This window comes from Ornithorhynchus anatinus, chromosome 4 (assembly GCF_004115215.2).
Source record: "Ornithorhynchus anatinus isolate Pmale09 chromosome 4, mOrnAna1.pri.v4, whole genome shotgun sequence".
In the NCBI taxonomy this organism is placed as follows: Eukaryota; Metazoa; Chordata; class Mammalia; order Monotremata; family Ornithorhynchidae; genus Ornithorhynchus; species Ornithorhynchus anatinus.
Window position 1 is genome coordinate 34,438,105 of NC_041731.1, and position 7,765 is coordinate 34,445,869.

The following is a 7,765-nucleotide window of genomic DNA, read 5'->3' on the forward strand; positions in this document are numbered from 1 at the left end:
GAGGGTGAACAAAGGGGACGAGTCCGGGAGACGTAAAAGCAAGTGGGAGAAAAAGAAAGGGGGGCTTAGTCAGGGAAGGCCTCTTGGAGGAGATGTGCCTTCTATAAGGCTGTGAAGGTGGGCAGAGTAACTGTGTCGGATTAAGAAGCGGCATGGCTTAGTGGAAAGAGCACGGGCTTGGGAGTCAGAGGTAGTGAGTTCTAATCCCGGCTCCACCACTTGTCAGCTGGGTGACTTTGGGCAAGTCACTTAACTTCTCTGGGCCTCAGTTACCTCATCTGTAAAATGGGGATTAAAACTGTGAGCCCCACGTGGGAAAACTTGATTACCCTGTATCTACCCCAGCGCTTAGAACAGTGCTTGGCACATAGTAAGCGCTTAACAAATATCATCATCATTTGAGGAGGGAGGGCGTTACAGGCCAGAGGCAGGATGCGGGCAAGGGGTCAGTGGTGAGATAGATGAGATCAAGGCACAATGAGAGGGTTAGCATTAGAGGAGCATTATTCCAGCACTTGTTTATTTAGGATCCTGTGTGGCTTCTTGGTGTTAGGTACGGCCCGTAAACAAGACCGATGGAACTGCACAGGGAGCAGAATGCATCGTCTGTGCTGTGTCCAAGTCTCATGGGGATATAGAAGATTGGGTAGCAATATAGCTCTGAAGACCCACGGTCTAAAGCTTGATGCTATAGTGTGACCACTTTTTTTATGGTACTTACTGAGTGCTTACAATGTGCCAAGCACTGTACTAAGTGCTGGGGTAGAATCAAGATAATCAGGTTCAACCCATTCTCCTACATGGGGTTTCAAGTAGGAGGGAGGAGGATTTAATCCCCATTTTGCAGATGAGGTAACGGAGGCACAGATAAATTAAGTGACTTGCTCAAGGTCACACAGCAGACAAGTAGTGGAGCTGGGATGAGAACCCAGGTCCTCTGACTCCCAGGCCCATGCTTTATCCAGTAGGCCACACTGCTTCTGATGTTCTCAAAGTCCCCCAAATGCTGGCCTTCTTGATTTCATTTTCTTGTTCTTCACTGCGCTATTGGGCAGTGTGTTGCCAAGGTAACAAAATTCCATTCAACTCCACGATGCCAATAAAGATCTTTCAGGTGAATTTAGAATTTTTCTGGTGTAGACTCATACATATCCTTGGTTCTTTTGGGACTTGCCATCAATCCGTAATGACTCCACAGAACGGATCATAACAGACAGATTTATCAGTCCATAATGACTCTGTAGAGCAGGTCACAATTATCCGTACGTCTTCCTGATTGTGTGTGTCTAGGGAGTAGTGATCTAATAATAATAATAATAATAATAATGTTGGTATTTGTTAAGCACCTTACTATGTGCCGAGCACTGTTCTAAGCGCTGGGGTAGACACAGGGGAATCAGGATGTCCCACGTGGGGCTCACAGTCTTAATCCCCATTTTACAGATGAGGTAACTGAGGCACAGAGAAGCTAAGTGACTTGCCCACAGTCACACAGCTGGCAAGTGGCAGAGCTGGAATTCGAACTCATGACCTCTGACTCCAAAGCCCGTGCTCTTTCCACTGAGCCACGGATCTACATATAGTAATCAGTAATATTCATGGAATATTCACGGAAGCACACAGCACTGTACTAAACACTTGGAGGAAAACAAGTGTAAGGGGCGTGATCCATGTCCTCAAGAAGCTGACAACCACACGGTTAAGCTAGACTGTAAGCTTGTTTTGGGCAGGGAATGTGTCTATCAACTCTGACATATTGTTATATGTTACTCTCCCGAGCACTTAATACAGTGCTCTGCACACAGTAAGCACTCAACAAACACGATTGATTGATAAATACAATTTGGAAAGGGATAGACACAAGTAATTTTCAAATAACAGGAAGAGAAAGAAAAATTGCCCTAAATAACTGCAAGTTAATGGAGGTTGAGGAAATGCGTAGATGCCAAGAGAAGGTACATAAATTCTTGAATGATTGTCTCTGAGAATTTCAGAGACTCTCACAGCCTGATGAGTTGTAAGAGTTTTCCAGAGGATCAGAAGTGTAGTCTAACACCAGCGTCCAGGTCCCTCGTTGGACCTCCCAGCACGGCAAGATGCATAAAACAAATTGAACAGAACTGGACCTAATAATAACTGTAGTATTTGTTAAGCACTCGCTATGTGCCAAGCACTCTTCTAAGCTCTAGGGCCGATACAAGATAAACAGGTTGTCCCAGTACCACATGGGGTTCACAGCCATAACTTTTTACAGGTGAGGTAACTGAGGCACAGAGAAGCTAAATGACTTGCCCAAAGTCACAGAGCAGACAAGTGTAGAGCGAGGATTAGAACCCTCGTCCTCTGACTCCCAACGCTCTTGCCACTAGGCCATGCTGCTGCTTCATGGCTCTGCTTCACTTCACCTGCGATGATCCAATCAAGAAACAGGATCTGCTCCAACCAGCCATGCCACATCGGTGCAACGTAGACTGAATTCTGGATTAATTCTCTGAGCAGCTAACTGCATTAATTTGCCTGAGCCCAAATGATACCAAATGCTTTCCTAAAGCCTCTGAAGACTGGTTAGAGGCTTTGGGGCTGCTCCTTGCCCTTGCATTATATCTCCCAAGCCGCAAAGATCATTCTTCAGTAGCCAATGTGGAAAGACTCTGACTTGCCAGTCATGGAGAGCGGTGAAATCAATCAATGGTGCTTACCGAGCACTTATGTGCAGACCACTGTTCTAAGCACTTGGGAGAGTACAATACAACAGACTTAGAGGACATGCTCACCACCCCCAATGACCAGTCTAGAGAAGGAGTCAGATATGAGTGTAAATAATGTATAGAATAAAATTTTAAGATATGTAGGTAAGTGCCATATCAATCGCTATATTTCTTCACCTTTCTTCTTATCCTTGAGATCCAAAAGAAAGTCTTCAGCATTCAGTACGTTGAGAAAAGGGTTTTAAGTTAGGTGTTGAAGCAAACTATCCCATTCCTGCTTCTGGATCTCAGAAGGTGTGCTGTCAAGTTGACCCCACTTCCCCCTCCAGTTATCGCCCTATCTCCCTACTACCCTTCCTTTCCAAAATCCTAGAACGAGTCGTCTACAATCGATGCTTAGAATTCCTTAACTCCCATTCTCTCCTAGACCTCCTCCGATCTGGCTTCCGTCCCCTCCACTCTACTGAGACTGCTCTCTCTAAGGTCACCCGTGACCTCCGTCTTGCCAAATCCAAATCCAAATCTTGCTACTCCATTCTAATCCTCCTTGACTCTCGGTCTCCTTCGCTGGCGCCTCCTCCCCCTCCCATCCTTTAACTGTTGGAGTTCCTCAAGGGTCAGTTCTCGGCCCTCTTCTGTTCTCCATTTACACTCACTCCCTCGGTGAACTCATTCGCTCTCACGGCTTTGACTACCATCTCTACGCAGATGACACGCAGATCTCCGCCCCTGTCCTCTCCTCCTCCCTTCGGGCTCGCATCTCCTCCCGCCTCCGGGACGTCTCCACCTGGATGTCGGCCCGCCACCTAAAACTCAACATGAGCAAGACCGAGCTCCTCATCTTCCCTCCCAAACCCGGTCCTCTCCCAGACTTCCCTAGCACCATGAATGGCACGACCATCCTTCCCGTCCCGCAGGCCCGCAATCTCGGTGTCATCCTTGACTCGTCCCTCTCGTTCACCCCACACATCCTATCCGTTACCAAGACCTGCCGGTTTCACCTCTACAATATCGCCAAGATCTGCCCTTTCCTCTCCACCCAAACGGCTACCTTACTGCTACGGGCTCTCATTACATCCCGGCTAGACTACTGTGTCAGCCTTCTCTCTGACCTCCCTTCCTCCTCTCTCGCCCCACTCCGGTCTATTCTTCCCTCCGCCGCCCGGCTCATCTTCCTGCAGAAACGATCTGGGCCTGTCACTCCCCTTCTTAAACAACTCCAGTGGTTGCCTATCAACCTCCGCTCCAAACAAAAACTCCTCACTCTAGGCTTCGAGGCTCTACATCACCTCGCCCCTTCCTACCTCTCCTCCCTTCTCTCTTTCTACCGCCCTCCCCGCATGCTCCGCTCCTGCGCCGCCCACCTCCTCGCCGTCCCCCGGTCTCGCCCGTCCCGCCGTCGACCCCCGGGACGCGTCCTCCCGCGGTCCCGGAACGCCCTCCCTCCTCACCTCCGCCAAACTGATTCTCTTCCCCTCTTCAAAACCCTACTTAAAACTCACCTCCTCCAAGAGGCCTTCCCAGACCGAGCTCCTCTTCTCCCTCTACTCCCTCTACCACCCCCCCTTCACCTCTCCGCAGCTTAACCCTCTTCTGCCCCCATCTCCCTCTGCTCCTCCCCCTCTCCCTTCCCATCCCCTCGGCACTGTACTCGTCCGCTCACCTGTATATATTTTCATTACCCTATTTATTTTGTTAATGAAATGTACATCGCCCTGATTCTATTTAGTTTCCATTGTTTTTACGAGATGTTCTTCCCCTCGACTCTATTTATCGCCATCGTTCTCGTCTGTCCGTCTCCCCCGATTAGACCGTGAGCCCGTCAAACGGCAGGGACCGTCTCTATCTGTTGCCGACTTGTTCATTCCAAGTGCTTAGTACAGTGCTCTGCACATAGTAAGCGCTCAATAAATACTATTGAATGAATGAATGAAAGTTTTGTTTTGAACTGCAGTGATGACTTCCTCAGTAGTCACTACCTTGCTTCCACATTTTGGCAAATCGTCTTTGCTTTCCGATGGACCTAATATTTGTTTAACGTATTAAAGAAGATGTGTTTAAAGTACTGTGACCGTCTTCATGGAATTGCCTCCTTATATATGGATGAGGCTAGAGTCATATTCATACCCCAGAGTAGATATTAAGAGTGTGAGCCCCACGTGAGACAGGGACTCTGTCCAACCCAACTTACTTGTATCCGTCCTGGCACACGGTAAGGATTTAACAAAAATAAACATTATTACTATTATGATGATGATTTGAGAGTATGGATGGAAACCATATAACCTCCTATGCAGTGGTTAGAAATCCTTGGTATGGTGGTGGTCTGCTTTTGTTAGTTTCAGTGGAACTTAGAGACAGAATTCCTTGTTCCAACAGGGCTGTTCTAATGTTGCCGGGCTCCTCTTGGGAAATGTCTCTGTGCCCTGGGACCCCAACCTTAAGCTGGAAGCACCGTGGTGTAATGGAAAGAGCATGGGCCTGGGATTCAGAAGGTCAGGGTTCCAGTTCCAGCTCCACCATTTGTCTGCTGTGTGTCCTTGGGCAAGTCATTTTACTTCTTCTGCACCTCATTTACCTCATCTGTAAAAAAATGGGAATTAGGGTTGTGAGTCTGATGCGGGACAGGGACTGTGTCCAACCTGATTAACTTGTATCTATCCCAGTGCTGTCACATAGTAAGTGCTTAACAAGTACCGTTATTATTATTGAGCTATCTTGGTAGTTTGGGGAATTATTCAGTGCCAAGACTGTGTTATCAGCATTAGCTTGGAAGGCACCAAATGGCACATAGGCCAAGGATGATATGATTCATCTGTAAAATGGGGATTCGATGCCTGTTCTCCCTCCTACTTAAACTGTGAGCCCCATGTGCATCAGGCTCTGAGTCCAACCTGATTATCTTGTATCTACCGCAGTGCTTAGAACAGTCCTTGCCTCATGGTAAGTGCTTCATATAACACTAATAAAAATAATAATAAATGATCCGTGTATCCTTTAGCTCCTTGGTTACATTAAAATATAGTTGATGAGAAGCCATTGTTTAAGTCACAAGTGCATCCAGGCTATCTGTATTTTGTCTGATAGGTAGAAGATAGTGCTAGTAATGATTTGATTGTTTTGGCACAATCTCTGAGTAAGAGTAGACCATTGCAGAATATAGCTTGGACTGAGGAAAGAGCTGGTGGAAAAGGAAAAAAGGAAACTCAAATCAGCTCTATTTAGGGCTTTAGAAAAGGAAGAGGAGTAGGTGTGGCCCTTACAGAGATTTTCTCTGCGAGGCAGGCATGTTTTCTGGTGTGACTCTGGTATGGTTCCTTGTCCTTGCTAAGAGCCAGGACCTTCCCGTCCACATCCTGGCCCTCTCTGCCACCCATGTTCTCCTAGATCTCTAAACCCTAGGACTGGCCTAGATCATCAAATAACCCAGGGCCAAGAAACCGGGCCGTGCCAACACAAACCACCCAGCCTTTCTCTAGGGGCTCCTCTGATCATCTTTAGGCAGGCTCTGGTAAGCGGTTCCCATGCATGGCCCAGTGGCAAGAACACCAGCTTGGGAGTCCAGGGTTATGGGTTCATATCCCGGCTCCACCACTTGACTGCTGAGGGACCATGTGGCCTTGGGCGAGTCACTTAACTTCTCTGTACCTCAGTCACCTCATTGTAAAATGGGGATTAAGACTGTGAGCCCCATGTGGGACAGGAACTGTGTCCAACCTGATTACCTTGTAGCTACCCCAATGCTTAGGACAGTGCTTGACCCATAGTACCATGATTATTATTATTACGTATGAAAGCCTGAGGGATCGCGGTGGGTAATAGGGCAGTGGGCCACCGCCATCCCGTTGGCATATGCCTGGGGCCCGGCCTAGCCAGTGGCAGGACTGATCTGTAGGCCTCTCAGGCTGGGGGAAGGGCTCACTTGGGGTCACCCTCAATCGATATCTCATCTACGGGCTCTCCTAGCGGAAGTGATAGCATATTGGAACATGGTAATGGGTCTTGTCTAGTGGAAAAGGCTAATCTTCCCCAGCTGTACAGGGTCTCCGCAGGTGTCCTTCAGCGTTCTCCCTCACAGCTCAGCTAGGCCCCGCCAGTGAGGGAGGGCAGAGACCGCCTTAAAGCCACAGCGGCCCAATTTCACTCCGGTCCCCTCCTAGTCGAATTCATCTGCTCCATCTCTGGGTCGCCTCTCAGCACAAAGGACTATTCCCTCAGCTCACTCCTGCTCTCCCAGACCAGCCAACTTCCCTCGAGACCCACAATCTGGAGCCTTCCCTCCAGGCCCAGACCTAGAAGAGGTGAGGTGGCCACCAGTGTGGCTCTACCTGTTTGTCCAACTGGAAAGTGGACATATTGGAATAATTGATTGATTGAACACGTCCCCATCTGCAGGGCAAGTTGAGGGGCTTCAAGTATTTGTGTTTCGAAGTGTTTGAAAGCTCTTGGAAAGAGGTTCAAAGTTACTGTACCAGCCTTTGAGCTCGTTGTGGACAGGGAATGTGTTTATTGTTATGCTGCACTCTCCCAAGTGCTTAGTACAGTAGTTTGCACACAGTAAGTGCTCAATAAATACGGTTGAGTGAATGAACTGGGCATTTCTGGGATGTTCAGATAAATTAAATGTGACTTTTCTTTACCACTATTTTGTTCTCTCCTTTTTTTTTTCTTTTAGCCTTATCTTCCCAGGGACCTAAGGACACCGGCGGGGCAGATGTCAGCTGTGGATTTAGTTCAGACCTATTAACTCATCCTGCCAGAGAGTGGTCTGCTAATGGGATTCCTTGGGCAAGTAGTAAAGAATGCTGGCTTTATCCGACTCCCCCTGAGCTGCCTGGGGAGAGGGGGAGGGGTGAGCTGGTAAAAGTTGATGGCGAGCTGGCAATTCCCTACCTCTATAGTACAGTTACACCAGCTAGAAAGTCCAGAAAGTCTTGGCTCGGCAGCACATCTTCATTCTAAAACTGCATGAGGTAGGGTCTGGCGTAGCGGCGTGGCCTAGTGGAGAACGTTCAAAGCGCAGGACTGGGAATCGGGAGATCTGGGTTCTAATCCTG